The 16705-nt window shown below is 34.5% G+C and overlaps 1 protein-coding gene across 2 annotated transcripts in view; it reads right to left on the bottom strand.

The window, feature by feature from the left end:
* Positions 1–16351, bottom strand: part of rims3 (regulating synaptic membrane exocytosis 3) — a 146617-nt gene extending 130266 nt beyond the window's left edge. For both annotated transcript variants that reach the window (XR_015516034.1, XM_087294703.1), the window contains exon 1: positions 16182–16351. The gene's annotated coding sequence lies outside the window, so the exon portion shown is untranslated. The remainder of the gene's footprint in view (positions 1–16181) is intronic.
* Between the last annotated feature and the right edge of the window lie 354 nt (positions 16352–16705).

Here is a 16705-nt window from a genome sequence, read left to right on the forward strand (position 1 = left end):
AAAGTCTTTGCTGAATTTGGAGGATGAGAAAGCTGTTAGATTCCATGTAAAACATTTTAAAGTGTGTTTTGAAGATGATCAAAGAACTCAGGGCATTAAAATGACATTAGGATGAGCAATTATTAACAGAATATTTATTTTTGGATGAACTAACTTTAAATTTACAAGGTTCAAAGAGGCAAAAAATAAAAATTTAATGAATTTCAGGACTTTTTATTAAACGGAAAAAAACAATCTTTCCACAAGCAGCACATGTGTAAATGAGCAAACTGAATGGCCCTTCCATGTTTCTTTTTTTGTCCCTGTCGTCCTACGTTCCTGCTCTCCTCCCTCACTGCTTCCTATCTCAGTCCCCTTCCAAATCTCATGTTTCTTATTTAACTGTAGCCTCTGCTGACACAGATATTGGACAGAATGGGTAGGAGTTGCAAATCTGTTTTAGAAACCCTATGTTCTATGTCTATTAATAAACATAGCTACATCCGATTTAAACTAAAATATAATGTATTATTTTCAATTTAGTTTTCTTTCCAAGCAATAGCTCGGCCAAAATGTAAATTCTGTCATCCCTTTCATATCTTAATGTCATTACAAAAATATTTTTGTGTGTGTCTGTGTGTAATTACATTCAATTTAATAATATATTTTGATTAATTGTATTGATAAATTTGCACCTAAAAACATTAAGTATATATATATATTTTTTTAAATGGTGCACACAAGTTGTATAATTTTAATAATAAAAGCTTGATTGCACTTGATGCATTTCAAGTTTTTTTGTCTTTAAAGTTTATTTAAAATATTTTAAGTTAATATTAAGTTTATTTAATATAGCTTTTCAAGTTTTTCTAATCTGGGTTCATTCAAGTTTTAACTTCAGTGAGTGTATTATTCATTCATTCATTCATTCATTTTCCTTTGGCTTAGTCCCTTATATATCAGGGGTTGCTACAGTGAAATGAACAGCCAACTATTCAAGCATATGTTTTTACGCAGTGGATGCCCTTCCAGCCACAACCCAGAACTGGGAAACACCCATACTCTCACACACGCACTCATACAATATGGCCAATTTCAACCCATGCTTATTCTGAAAACGTACCGCTATATACATTTCTGAAGAGCCCAAATACATACCATGAAGGATGTTTTTTGTAGTTTTCTTTACATGAATCCACCAGAGGCTGCTGTGTACGCTTTTTCAGATCTCACATTTCTCTCAAGAGAGCCATTCGTGCCTGCTGTATTCGCGTAAGTCCATTAGAGGCACTGTCGACTGACTGAATCGCTGACTGACTTACTGATCGACTGACGCACCCAACTCCATCGCACCTAAATCCATCCAACAGTGATTTAAAAAGCACTGATTGACCCGTCCTCCCCCTTCCCTAACCCCAACCGACAGTTTTAAAAAGCAATCCAGTAAAAGAAAAGCCCTTGCCTGTTATTTTTACCACGGTTTAAAATTTTACCACATTCTTACCCTGTTATTTACCTTATTATTTTATTTTTTGTTTTCTGCTTTTGTCTTACTCACTTTCTGGAACCATTCTTTGCCAGACTCAAACATCGTGGTTTATTCCCCTCTGTTTCTCAAGTCCTTCAATGTACATATCGAGCCACTAGACAAACTGGTAACAGTGGGAAAGCCATCCACATGGAGATAAGCAGTCAACTGGTAAGCGCAAAAAATAATGCCAACATACTGCCCCATAGCGTTCATTTTATTTCCAATTCACCTATTCCCTATTTCTTTCGCCTGTGGGGGAAACCAGAGAACCCAGAGGAAACCCACAACACAGGAAGAACATGCAAACTCCACATAGAAATGTCAACTGACCCAGCTGAGGCTCAAATCAGTGACCTTCTTGCTGTGAGATGCCACCTTGCCACCCTATCACTAGGTTTTATTTATTATAATTGCAAATAAGAGGGCAACATTTACATTCTGCAAAATATCTCTTTTTGTGTGTGAAATGAATGAAACTAGAATTGGTAAATAACGACATGGACTATACCTTTAACTATTTCCCTTTAATATTTTGTTCTTAATGACTTGACTGATTTAGTAATGATAAATTAAATAAATCTAAAAATGTATTCGCTTTCTTCTATCTTCTCCATTTCATTTGATCTTTTCACAGCGAGTGATGAAGTGAATTCCCTTGGGTGAGTTTGAGTTCATTGATTCATGTTTGAGCACAGCTGATTTACATTGGTTTACACTCGCCTTTCTCTAACACTCTCATTTTCACACTCTCTTCTCGATCTTTGTGTTTCATATGCGACTTTGTACATGTCTGATTATTACGTGCCTCTAAATTCACTTACAAAACGCATGAGAGAAGAAACAATGGAGAATTATAGAGGGAGGCAGTAAAAAAAAACATATGGCAGCACTCAGCATAAGGGTTGCAGTCCACCGCAGAGTAGCTGCATATTTAATGTGCCCTTTGGTTGTGAGTTTAATCCTAGCGTTATGATGCTGCAATTTTTGGTAGGAAGATGAGGGCATGTTTACCTTTCAGAGTATAGAGAACAAGGACATGATTTACATTTGGTTTACAATGAATCCCTCTATAATCTATTCTACGCATTTGTATGGGCATCATTCGTTTACTGAACCTGATTCATTATAGTGAACAAGGGTTTCTTCACACTGAGGACTGCTTCTATTTTTCATAGTCCAAAAAAGCAAACAATTTCATCCTGATTTTTTAACTTAGCATGCACTATTACATTTTTGAGACCAAGCCTAAAGATGCAAAAGAGAAAAGAAAAACTTTTATGATACATTATATTTTTTGACAGAATTTTACTGAAGTATGCAGATTATCCACATGCAGTTTATTAAACAGAATAGTCAGGCAGGCAATGTTCAAACAGGTATGAAGCATATAGGCAATCCAAAGAGTGTAGTCAGATAAAGGCAAATGGTCAGAGCAGGTGGTGAAACAACAAAAACAAATAAACAAAACACAGGGTCAAAACACAGTAAGGTTAAAAAAATAATTAAAATAAAAAAACGCTTTGTAATGCTAACAGAGAACAAACAATACACAGCAAAGTGTATGTGTGAGTGAGATGCATATATAGTCCTGGTAATTAGCTCATCATGAGAATCCAGCTGTGTGTGAGTATTCAGAAGGAATAAGGAACTGGTGTGTTTGAGGTGCTTGATATATAAAATGTTAAAGGAACAGTGGCAGGAATTTCTCGTCATTTTACACACACAAACACTCCAGCCCAATCTCATGAGGTACAGTCAGAAAAGTGGCTAATTTATACAAATTCATTGGATTTAATTGATTTGATAACTTATAAATTTGAAAAGGAAAATCTCTATCCCTATATGTCATTGGGCGATGACAAATCTACCAAATTGATATGAATTAACCTCTAAATCAAAAAGTTACAAATTGCTGTGAAATTGCGTTGATCACACAAACACAAATGCAATAAGATGAGCATAAAGGATATTTTCAAAAACATTCCAGTGCATAATTTGTACATTTTAACACATTTTATAAAAACAACATGCTGTTGCTCACCATTCCGAACTAGAGAATTTGTCAACTGTTTAGAAATGCAGTTGCATCCATGTGTTTATTTGCCTGAACTGTCACCTACAGTCATTCTGCTTATCATATTGTTTGTTGCACAATATGTGAGTTGAAGTTTGGTATAGCTATGTTTCTATATTTAAAAGGAAATTAGAAAAATTTTGAGAAATGTAGTTTTTTTATTCTCTGATTTGTAAAAATAGTTTACGGTTCAGTGAACCGTTTTATAAGCGAACAATTCTTTCATCGACTGAACTGATTTGACGAGTCAGCAACTCACGAATTGAATGATCTGATCAGAAAGGTAGTGTGTTCCAAACAGGATATATCACCCTCTAAAGTGTAAGCAATCATGGTTGCCATATTGAAGTGTTGCTTCAAATCAAAGTCCTCAAAACTGGCCACTTCAACGGACCCTTCAGAATGAAGGATTTCAAAGGGTAATGCTAATACACACTTTTGGCCTCCATTATCCTTTGAGAAGGGGAAGTTTTTTGCTGCTGCACACTGCATTCCATTCACAAGGGTTCATCCCTATGCCCTCAAAACTGTGACAGTGGAAAGTAAACCATTCAAGATGATGAGGATAGGGATGAGCCCTTCCCAGTGGAACACACCGAGTCTCCTCCTAGGTAGCAAAGATTTTTGGCCAGATTTAGCATAAAGCTGGAACAGCAGGCATTCGTCCGGCACTGGCATATAGCATGTGGGCCAAACATGGCTGGGGTTTGGCAGAGGTGGCAACATCTTTAAGGCTTTACATAAGACTTAAGCTAGATCAAATGTAGTATTTGGCCCAGGCGTTAAAAATTTATATGTGGGCCATGTAAGTGTGGCCTATTTTGACCCACTTTTAAATGCATATAAATTATTTTTGAGCAAAGAAAAAATTCTACCTATAGGGTCACAGAAAAATCATGGCCATAAAGCAAAATGCTTCATGGGTTTAGCAAATTCATTGCAGTCGTGACACGCAAACAGTTATAACCCAGTTATGGGTTATTAACTTGGCTGAGACTTGGCCCAGACATGGTCCATGTTTGATCATTGTATGGAAGCCAGTTTTGGTCCAATTATATACCGTAATTCACTACAGTATGTGGGCCACGCAAAAGCTGACTGTGTGGGCCAGATCTGGCCCAGAGAAATTTTGCTATGTGGTTTGCAGTTCACTGATTCCAATGATTCACATGATCAATTCATTGAATTCTGTGAAAGTCTGACTCAAAATTAACTTTAAAAAACTTGATATTCATGGAGCATTTAGTATTGTAGCATTTTGATTTGCAAATGAAAATTACATGTATCTCTGTAAGATGCTAAACCTGCAGTTCCAGTTCACTGTACGAATTAAAAATGAACATGCTGTTGATAATGCACATGATGTTTATCGCTGTTTTATTGGAGTCATAATGTTACGCTGACACAAATCAATAGCAGTAAGTCTCCCTCGCTAACGAGTATGTTAGCATAGCATTCTTTATAAAATGTTAAATAATCTTTGCCCATGTAATGTCTGTCGCACTACACCTATATGGCTGACAAATTGTGTTATATTCAGTCTGTTCCAGCTACTATAACAAATTGTTGCCTTAAAATCACCCTTTCAGCAGATATATGTTGGATTACGGATGTCAAATGGCTGCCAGCAGGATTTTAGGTTGACTTTGATGCATTCTTAAAAATATATTTTAGCATATGCTATAAATGAATGTTATTATTCATATTGTTTTGTTATAAACACATTGACAGCTTAAGTAAGCAAGCAAGATTGTCATGGCATTAGTTGACCCACAAGAGAAAACTGGAGAAGACTGTTCGCATAAAGGATGCAGATTTGGTGCAGATGCCAGGTGAGCTGCATACAATGCTTTTAATGCACACACCTAACCCCACCCCTAACCCTACCCCTGAGAGTGACGTCACTAGCTCCCTTAAGTGCGTTGTGTCAGGATTTGCATCTCTGAGATGTGCAGTCTCAGTTTACAAATCCAAGTCTGCATTTAGATACAATGGTTTGGTTTGCATTAAGGCAGGGGTTTTCAAAGTGTGAGGCGCGCCTCCCCTGGGGGGCGCCAGAGCATGTCAGGGGAGGCGCGGGAAAAATATATAATAAAAATATAATTATTAAGTTTAATTATTATACTGTCGCGCGCGTTCTGATCAGCTGTGTTGTCGCGCGCGCGCTCAAGAGCGGTGTTGTCGCGCGCCTACTGAAGGGCGGGAACGAGGGTGTGCCACGTCGCGGGGGGACTTTTGATCATTTTGGAAGGGCACTTTCTATCCAGGACTAAAAAGGGCATGTGCACTGCACAGGTTGAGCCCTATGTGTGCACGTGCCTGCAATGGATCGGTTTCTGAGACCCCCCGATTCAAAGCCTTCAAGTTCAGGGCTTAAACCCAAAAGACGACGATATGATGATCAGTATTTGAGTTTAGGATTTACGTGGACAGGACCAGCTGATGAACCATGACCTTTATGTGTGGTTTGTCAAAATATTTTGGCTAATGACAGCATGAGACCCGCTAAACTTCGACTGTTTTGACTGGGATGGACAGTTCTTGGATGTGTTCTATTAATATTAACCATCATCCTAGTTTTAAAAACGTTATATTAAAATACCCTTTTATTACTCTGTAAATAATTGCACTTTCATGCAAATGATGATAAAAGTGAGTTAACAGTCTGACATCTGTCTGTGTCTTTATATATACTGTATATATATATACATATATATATATATATGGCTGATTCCAGCGTTATGGACGTGACATTTGCAGAAAAAAAATTAAACGTATATACTCGGAGAATGTATATGTTAACAGAATATTGAAATATCTGTTTATATTTTTATTACCCCTTAACCATGGAGTTTAGGTATCAAAAAAATATCAGTCTATGCAGGCGTTTTATATTTAAAATGACGGCAAAATGAATGCGTTACGGACGTGACAAAAAAAAGACATGAGTTTTGTGAGTTGACATACTTGGTTAAAATTCTGTGAATAAAAATGCAGAAGCCAAAAATATTTATAACAGTCAAAAGGATAAGGGTTGGCTCTGCATGGGACATTTATAATTCATTTTATTTAGTTTTTCATTTTTGCATTAATGAGGGAAAACTATCGTTACGGACGTGACTTGTCTTCGTTACGGACGTGACTGCTCTGAAATTGACAGTTGACACATTATGAAAATCAGATAAATGCTTTCAAAACTTGACAAAAGACCTATTTGTGGATATCTGTTGGGTGTGTAAACCAATAAACTTTAACCTCTGAGACATCTGAATGGTAAGGTTGCACAATTAATCAAACTTTAATAGATATCACCTTGTTATATTTAATTAGTATTATGACATGTGTGTTGTTAAAGGTTAACGCACGTTCGAATGTTCAAAACTCAATTCGTAAACAGTGGTGCATGCTAACATGGTGCTTTTATCCTCTGAATAATATAGAATTGATAATAAACATAATCAGCTATAATAGGCCTATGTTTATCGGGCTCCTTTCCAGACAAACTTGAATTGAACCAGTGCGCAAGACCGCGTCTACGTGGAGAATATTCAAAATCTAGTTGTGTCACAGTTATGGCAATATTATATTTGACAAAGTTTATTTTAGTTTATTCTAGTTAATGTGTTAGTCGATTGAATAAATAGCTTAATTTGTCCACTCGCGCTTGCTTTCTTTTTCTCGTCGGCAGTCACTTCAGGACAGGTTGAAAAAATTTAAACAGAGGAACAGGATGAGAGAGAAAACTTTATTATGAAAGGTTTTGTGAAAAATAGCCATTAATTGCAGGCATGTACGATGGATGACTATAATGTTTATATTTTTAGGCTATAGTTTATAACCGATTGTGTAAAATATTGAATGACCTTACAGCTGCAGGTGCTATCGATTTACTAACAAATTAAATGCTCCTATAATGTAGTTAAAGCTTAGATCAATATCAAGATTTTATTCTTATTTTGCCGCCTGTAAAATAATTTTAATAAGCACTCAAGCACATTTGCCGGGTGCTTGAAATCTTTGAAAATGTTTTCATTTTAATGTAGGCTATAGCCTATTTTCCAGCTTTGAAAGTGCTTAGATTTTGGATAAAGGGCTTGGAAAATTAATTGTGTCGCTATGATAATTTATCTTTATAAATAGTTATTAATTAATAAAATAAAAAAACATATTTATGCTTTGCATGAAATGAAAACTCCGCTGTGGCCTGTGCAAGTGCCTGCAGCCTGACCCACGGCGTGCGCATTTTGAGCAATGGGAAAAGACCAAATGCATGGAGGTTATTGATTTTGCGCCCTGCATGCGCGCCTCGCGTTTTGCCATTGCCCGCTTTGTGAGCTCCAGAGGAAAAGCATGTTACCTCAGTGGCGTCTTTCATTCTTCAATCAAATGAAAGCAGAGGCGGGGTTTCCTTTGAGGTGACAAAGTGTGTTGTCAAGATACGGCGAACTTTTTAATAACGTAGTAGAGACTTGTGGTCGCTCTTTTAAGTCATCCAAAGTTGTATGACTTTACAAATCTTGAATTTCATAATATTATTTTAAAAATTAAATTATGACAACATTGACAGCAACATTAGCGCACAATAGACCAGCTGATTCAGTTGTTACCAAAAGTGACATACCAAAGAGCACCGTGCTCCTTTTTTTCTTGTCAATTTAAAATGCATTGCGGAGCGCCTCACGTCTCTGGAATGAAAAAGCGCGTTCGTTGTGATCGGCCTCTATGAGCAACACATATTTGTTAACTCGCAGAACAGTAACACGTGCAAACACGTGCTTACAGATGTATTTTGCCAAAGAAGCTAAATGAAAGTAGGATATTCTGGCCACAGTTTGACACAGGAGTTGACACAGGAGTTGACGAACCAGCGCTGATGCTGGTCGTCTGTGCAGCCTGGAGCCGCGTCATAAACTCAACTAGGTATATTGATGATTTAGTGCAGACTAACCAACAAACCAATTTTTTTTCCATTGGAAAATAACAGTTATTATTAGTTCTTATATACATTTTTAAATAGCCTACATAGCCTAATCTACAAATCAAACAAAGCCAAATATTTTAGGATAACTTTCATTTTACAGCTTATAAAACATGTATGCAAATTAAAACAGTATCACATGTAAATAACAAAATTGTTATATCCTTAGCCTATATTTAACAAAAAGTATAGGTTCAAAGCCTTATGGTTCATTGTCATTATGTTTCACTATACTCAGCGCGCCCGCGCACATGAACCGCAAGTAAGACAGAGGAAATAGGCTAATAAATCATAATTAAGACATAATCTTTAAACTAATGACCTCTATTAAAAATGTTGACAGGTTTTGTAATATTATAACAGCGGAGCATTAATTGAATGCATTTTTTCCGTAAAGCAATCTATTTGATCTAGCCTAATATTTTTTTATTGACGGAAGAAAAAAAAACACGATTGGACAAACAGTCTATGCCGATTCTTAAAAAGCATTCAGTCAATGTTTTCGTTTTGTAATCTTAATTTGTCATTTAAGTAAAAAGGTTTAGAGCAGGATTTATTTTATTATTTTTGTTAGTTTATTCAGTTATTCTGTGCTGCTAAAAAAACACTGCAGGTGCGTGAAGATGCTCCTTCTGTATGCTGTTTGCATGTTAAAATAACCTAAATCAGTATTTTAAAATGCAATATTTAATGTGTCAGACAAAATAGGCACGTCAATTTTTTTTTATTAAATAATATTTTGATATTAATCTGTTAACGGTTAATATCGCTTAACGAGCGGTTGTTGGTTGGCAACATGAATCGAAATCAGCATTCCTAGTTTGGCATAAATTGTATCTTAACTATTTGATCTATTATTTGACGGTCAGTTACCCTATCTACAAAAGAAACAAGAAGTGCTTCAACACAAGGTGCTGCATCGCCAAAACACCAAGATTATGCGCCAAGATTATGGCATGTAAAATGTTGTTCTCTTTATTAAACATTTATTTTTTAAATGTTACTAAAATGGTTTATAGCTAACTGAAATGTTCAGTTCTTGATATAACATATGGATGTTATGTAATGTAAGTCAGTAATTGTAATGCAGCATCATAATGAACAAATATGCGCTAGTCATTGGCTTATATTAATAAGGAGTTCAAAAATGGTCACGTCCGTAACGCAAAATTGTAGTTGTTTAAAGCAAAGACCTGAGATGAGTTGGCGATCATAATTAGTATGGACATATTTTGGCTTTGTATACAAAGTTTCATTTTATTTGTTATAATATTTATTCCACAATATAAACTTTTTTATTAAATCGTTACGGACGTGACACGTGACCGAAGCTGCCTGATGTCTTAAATATGTAGCTCATAAATCAAAAGGGCAGTAATGTTATGAAAAAGTAAGGGTAATTATTTATACTACAGACTCCAATCCTTCTGCAGAATGATTACTGTTAACATAAAGCATGGAAAAGGTGCGTCTTTAATCCCTTTTTCTAAAGCACGAAATGTGGTTGGATTATAATGAAATTTACCATTGGCACAATCCTCATATTTCATGGATAAACAAACCAATTTCCTTAAAAATTCAACAAGAGCACATCATTACAATAAAATATAGACCTTAATGAGCAAATTTAAATAGGTTTTGTTATTTTGGTCAAAAGTTTATTTTTTCATGATAAGGTTGACATTTTCATGGAATTGACCATATATATATATATATATATATATATATATATATGTGTGTGTGTGTGTGTGTGTGTGTGTGTGTGTGTGTGTGTGTGTGTGTGTGTGTGTGTGTGTGTATGTATGTATGTGTGTGCGTGTTTGGGAGGAGGGGGGCGCCAATGGATAAGTTGTGTCAAAAGGGAGGCCCACTGTCTTAGACTTTGAAAACCCCTGCATTAAGGCATGCTATAGCTCCCCTAGAGGCCACAAAAGTGTCAGTTTATTGTCCACCAAAATCAGCAGCATAACTGTTTTCAACAATTATGCTTAAATTTCTAGAAATGTATATAGAGAAATGTATTAAGCATATTAGTATGATTTTCAAATGATCTTTACACTGACTACTAAAGTTATGACTGCTGAAAATTCCGCTTTCAAAAATGTATTTAATTAGCTATTTAAAGTAGGTATATAGATGAGTTATTTCATCATATTTGCACCTAGATAGCATTAGTCACAGGAACTGCACACTTATTAAATATCATAGACATGGAGAAGTGTAGTTCGCACAAGATGAGCAGAATTTGAACATGGTGGCTCATTGACAGGAACAGAAAGACTTTTCACAGAATAGCTGCTAAATGCCACAGAAGTACAGCCACAAAAGTCCCACAGAATCTAATCAGCACCTCTCTAAACCAAGCTCAACAAAAACTATAAATCTCAGATTTACTGCCACCAGGAGCCCGCTTGTGTCACAATAACCTGGTATAAGAACCACAAAAGCCAGCAGCACTGAACAAAAAACAACTTTTTCACTCTTAGAGGTTCAAATAAAGCAGGTTTCTTCAAGATTCAGTGCTTGTTTGTACTGTTGTGTTTATTTTATTTACTTTTTGTACTTAACCTGTTGTACATAATACATGATATTTGAATTGGAATCACAAAATTAAGAGGTTTAACTTCACTAAAATACACAACGATTCCCAAATTCTTCATTCTTTTCTATAGGCATGATAATAAATTGGAATGAAATCACAATATGGCTACTGCTTGTATTATACAGGCAGTAACCAGAAAAGAAGCAGAAGATCTTGCAGCAGTTTGTCTTTATTTACAAAAGCAAAAAAAATCTCAAACACACCTAAAAAAATGATTCTCAAACACACAAAAAGCAATAAGTAAACATGGGAACACAGGAAACAAACATCCATGAGCAGAACATACACGAGTTTCAGAGCAAACCATTTTAAACACTAAATATCATTAACTGTGAGTGAGTGTGTGTGTAAACAAACAGTGTTGCTGAGCTTCACTCTGAAACCAAAGTGTGTACTTATATTAGTTGGCAAAGTATCATTGCATCAATAAAAGCTTTATTGGTTATTGTTTGAAAATAAAGAAATCAAGTAGTAATTTTGCAGTGAAATAAACTGGTTAACAGTATTTTAATTTACAGTATACAATACAGCAATAAATATAAGTATATTTTTGAAATATTAATCAAAACAAAGTGATGATGATGATCATAATAATTATTATTATAGTGATATTAAGCCCTTCCAACCGCAACGCAGAACTGGGAAACACCCATTCACACTCCACATTCCCACACACATATACAATATATACCTGTACACTACGGGAAATTTAATTCATTCAATTCACCTATAGTGCATGTCTTTGGACTGCGGGAGAAACCACAGAACCCGGAGGAATGAACACCGTAAGAACATGCAAACTCCACACAGAAATGTCAACTGGCCCAGCCGGGACTCGAACCAGCGACCTTATTAAAAATAAGCAACCTTATAGAAAAAAATATGCCAATAATCTTTGATTTATTTACAATTTATATGCTCAGTATAAATGAGTACACCTCATTTAGAAAATGTATAATTTATTCATTTCTTAGTGAATAAAAGCAATATATGTTGCTGTATTTGAACAAAACAAATTTATTAAACGGATATATTCATTCAAATTATATTTTAGCTACCGAACATTTTTAGAAATAGATAATACATTTACATTTATGCACAATATTGCAAACATTTCAACAAAAATTATATATATTTTTAGTTTCTCTTGTTTTTTGATCTTTTTAAATGTGTATTTGATACTTTTTTTCTAACATGTAAATTTTGGCTACAAGTTTTTGGACAGCTTTCGTAAGATATTTTGTTGCTCGTAAGTTATTTTGTTAGCTATTGTTTGATTAGCTCAAAATTTAGCTTCCGTACTGATTAATGTATATGCACGAACGAAAAATTGTAAAGCATCTTATAGGAAATATTCATTTAAAGGAGAGATCTGTGAGAGATGTACTCATATATGCTGAGCACTGTATAGTTGAAGTCAGAATTATTAGCCCTCCTTTGAATCTTTGTATCTTTTTAAAATATTTCCCAAATGATGTTTAACAGAGCAAGGACATTTTCACATTATGTCAGAAAATATTTTTTCTTCTGGACAAAGTCTTTTTTAATTATTTGTTTTATTTTGACTAGAATAAAAGCAGCTTTTAATCTTTTAAACACCATTTTAAGGTCAAAATTATTAGCCTCTTTAAACTTTTTTGATTGTCTAAAGCAGGGGTTCTCAACTGGTTTGGCCATGGGACCCACATTTTTACATGGTCATCAAGCTGTGACCCACATTTCTAGGAACTATAATACAATTTTAGGAATTATAATTAATTTGTATTTATTTGTTAACATAAACAAGTAGTGACAGATAAATCATAAGAAAATCACCAAGACTTACAAATAAACTATATTTTATTGCTGTTATTTATTAAAATCAAATTATAATCAACTATAATCAAATTATAGAAATATTACAAAGTAAAAATGACAAATACTGTAAACGGTGGTTAGTTTATACTGTAAAGGTTCATTTACCATGAACTAAACTGAACTGTTAATAAAACATCTTGTCTGGTTTCTAAATGTCGTTTTAATTCAGAAGGTTTCATGCTCTCTTGTGAGAGCACCTCACTACATATGACACACTGAGGCTTTAAGCTTATTTTTGTCGTCAAAATATGTTAATCCATACTTTACATATTGTGGGTTGCACTTGCGCTTTAACATATTTGTTGCTATAATTAAATAAAGTTTTACACGTCAAACAGTAGGGTTGTCGCGCATGCATTTCAAAATAAAAGTCCAGTATAAGCAAAATAAGTTAAATTAAAACTAAGTTAAATGAACTTTAGTTGATTTTTTGTTCACACACTCCGCGACCCAATGAAAATGTTCCCACGACCCACTTTTGGGTCGCGACCCACCAGTTGAGAAACACTGGTCTAAAGAACAAACCATGGTTATACAATAACTTGCCTAATTACCCTAACCTGCCTAGTTAACCTAATTAACCTAGTTAAGCCTTTAAATGTCACGTTAAGCTGTATAGAAGTGTCTTGAAAAATATCTAGTCAAATATTATTTACTGTCATCATGGCAAAGATAAAATAAATCAGTTATTAGAAATTAGTTATTAATTATGTCTAGAAATGTGTTGGATGAAAATCTCTTCGTTAAACAAAAATTGAGGGAAAAATAAACAGGGGTGCTAATAATTCTGGGGGACTAATAATTCTGACTTCAACTGTATATAAATATATTACTGTAAGAAATCATCATAACATACTGTGCATCACCAAACAAAAAATAAAATAGTGTTTTTTCCAACCCCTGGGCTCAAACTTTACCACAGTAATTGAGTGGCACCTCTTAACATTTGTATATACAATATTACTTCACCACACAACAGTTAGTAAGGTCATTTACTGTAAAAAAGCCTAGGATTTCTTGATAGAGCCATCCCATTACACCCAGCATCGCCTTTGACACAACATCAGCGTGTAGGCACCAAATAGTCTGGCAGCTGTGAACAGACCTATAAATCGGAGCTCGAAGCTCTTTCAAATGAATGATGTGCTTAAATCAGTGAAGGTGTAACGCCCTTTCCTGCCCTAACAGCCTTTAGACACTTTATAGATTTAACAGTATTGACAGTGCTCAAGTGATAACATATCGATACAGACAGCTTGAAGTGATTCATAGTCGATAGGGTTTACAAACTGAACAATAAACACTCACTGTAAATCAATCACATTTATCAGTCACATTACAAGCCACTGGAAAACCGATTTTCTGTTTTAAATGTCAATGGAAGCTTTTAGTTTTGCTGATCCAGCACTGTGAATGTTTATCCCTTAATTTCAGTAAATTTGAAACCTCGCAAGGATGCTGATTAGATGTTGGTAAACATCTAATTAGTTCTGGTGATGTTTGGCCATTTATGACTGCATATTTTAAATTGAGTGTGAAATTTAGAACGGTTTTGAAATTCAGTAAATGTGAAAATCAAGCATCTAATTTGAAATGCTTTCATTTTCCTGCACTGAAAAAATGATTCAAAGATGATTCCACGGCTTTACTAAATTTAAAGTTAAGGGGTTGTAAACAGTTTATTTGGGCTGAAAAACAAACAACGTAAGTTGAACATTACTACATTTCATTTGTCTGTTTAAATTCAACCCATATACATTGTTTGCAACAATTTCGCAGAAATTAATTTTTCAGTGTGGTAAAAAACACATTTGTGGCTAGCAGTCAAAAATAACCCCAATTAATGGCAAACTAGAAGAAACAAGCAACATCTTACTGAAGCTATAAACTTAAAATGAAAAAGAGAATCTTTTATGTAATTCTTATTTATTTGCAGTTTTACAGAGAATTAAAACATCTATATCAAATTTGAAAAATAAATAAATATACACAGTGCTCTGCATAAATGAGTGCACCCCATTTTGAAAATGAATATTTTTATCCATTTCTCAGAGAGTATAAGCAATGTATTTTGGTGCATTTAAACAAAACAGATTTTAAAACAGATATATTTATTTAAATAATAGTTTAGCCACTAAATGTATATAGAAACTGAAAGATAATACAATTAAATTCCAGCAAAATATTGCTAAAATAAATTACAACCTACAAAATTTCAAAAACATTTTGTACTTCTTTTCATTTTTCCTCTTTTTCAAATTTTTATTTAATATTTTTTGATAACAAATTTAAGTGTACTTGTTTTTGGACTGTTATCGTAAGCTATTTTGTTAGATAAGCTCCAGATTTAGCTTCAGTACTCACTAATGTACTGTAATGTATATGCACAAATATAATATTGTATAGAATGAATTTAAATTTAAAAGATAAATGTGTGCTTATATTGAATGATTTAAGTTTTAGAATTATATATATATATATATATATATATATATATATATATATATATATATATATATATATATATATATATATGATTTTAAAGCATTCAAAAAGTAGTTAAGATTTCTTTTTATAACATCTACTGCATAAATAATTAAGTATAAAACAATATACCAAAATGTTATTAAACCAAACTAAAATACCCAACATGCAAACAAGCAGCACCTGAAAATAAAACTGGCAACCAAAGATTGAACTCTTTTCAAATCACAGTTTCAGTTTAAAATATGTGAAAAAAACTAGATTTAAATTTTTTTTATATTTTTTTACTGTATAAATTCAAACATTATGTTTGTAGTGGAGCAAAATACATTCATAATCGTTCATAAAACTAAAACAGGAGATCTCAAACAAACAAACAAGCGAAGAAGTGTTTAAAATATTTAAGGCATACAGCAGAGAGAGAACGTAAATACACCACAGAGGCAGCAGTGAAAATAAATGCAGCAAGAAAGGTTTTGCAATATTCATGCAATGCCCAGAACATCTCTGCTTCTTAAATCTAGTTTGTTCGAACACATCCACTCAAATCATAACTGCAGAACAGCTGACAATGATGCAATCATTGTCTTTTAAATATATGCTACGGTACTAATAATATCAATAATAATTCAATTCATTAAGTCATCTGCGTTCGCGAATGAATCCAAACACTTACCGGCAATCGGCGTGCAGAAAAAGCGCGGGATAGTTTCAGTCAGTCAGATAATGCCGTGTTTCTGTCGGGTCGTTGCAGATAATGTCATTGTTTGTGTTTATTTTATGTTCTTGTGCAAGTGTCTGGACGGTTCCTGCATCCACAGAGAGAGAGAGCGCGAAACAGAGACTGACTGGGGAGCGCGCGCGAGCAGGGAGGGAGCGAGCGAGAGGCGCGCGCGAATGATCCTGCCTCCTCACCGCGAGCGCGTCTCCATGGTTACACACCTGATCCACTGGGCACCAGCGGGGAAGGAGACGAGCTAGTGGCGATGCGACTGGTTTTGAAAGGGTCATGAACTGAGCAAACAAAATCCAATTCATCTCTTGACACAAAAAAATGTCACTGTACAACCTGCAAGTTGAAGAGAGCTGAAATCCTTCTCGTTAGTCTAAAAACAGCTTACAATAATGCAGCCTGCTAAAACGACACCTTGTGAAATGAGCCACTTTATTACGTAGTAAACTCGGCAGAAGATTAACGCT

This window comes from Danio rerio, chromosome 19 (genome assembly GCF_052040795.2).
Source record: "Danio rerio strain M-AB ecotype USA chromosome 19, GRCz13ab, whole genome shotgun sequence".
NCBI classification, from domain to species: domain Eukaryota; kingdom Metazoa; phylum Chordata; class Actinopteri; order Cypriniformes; family Danionidae; genus Danio; species Danio rerio.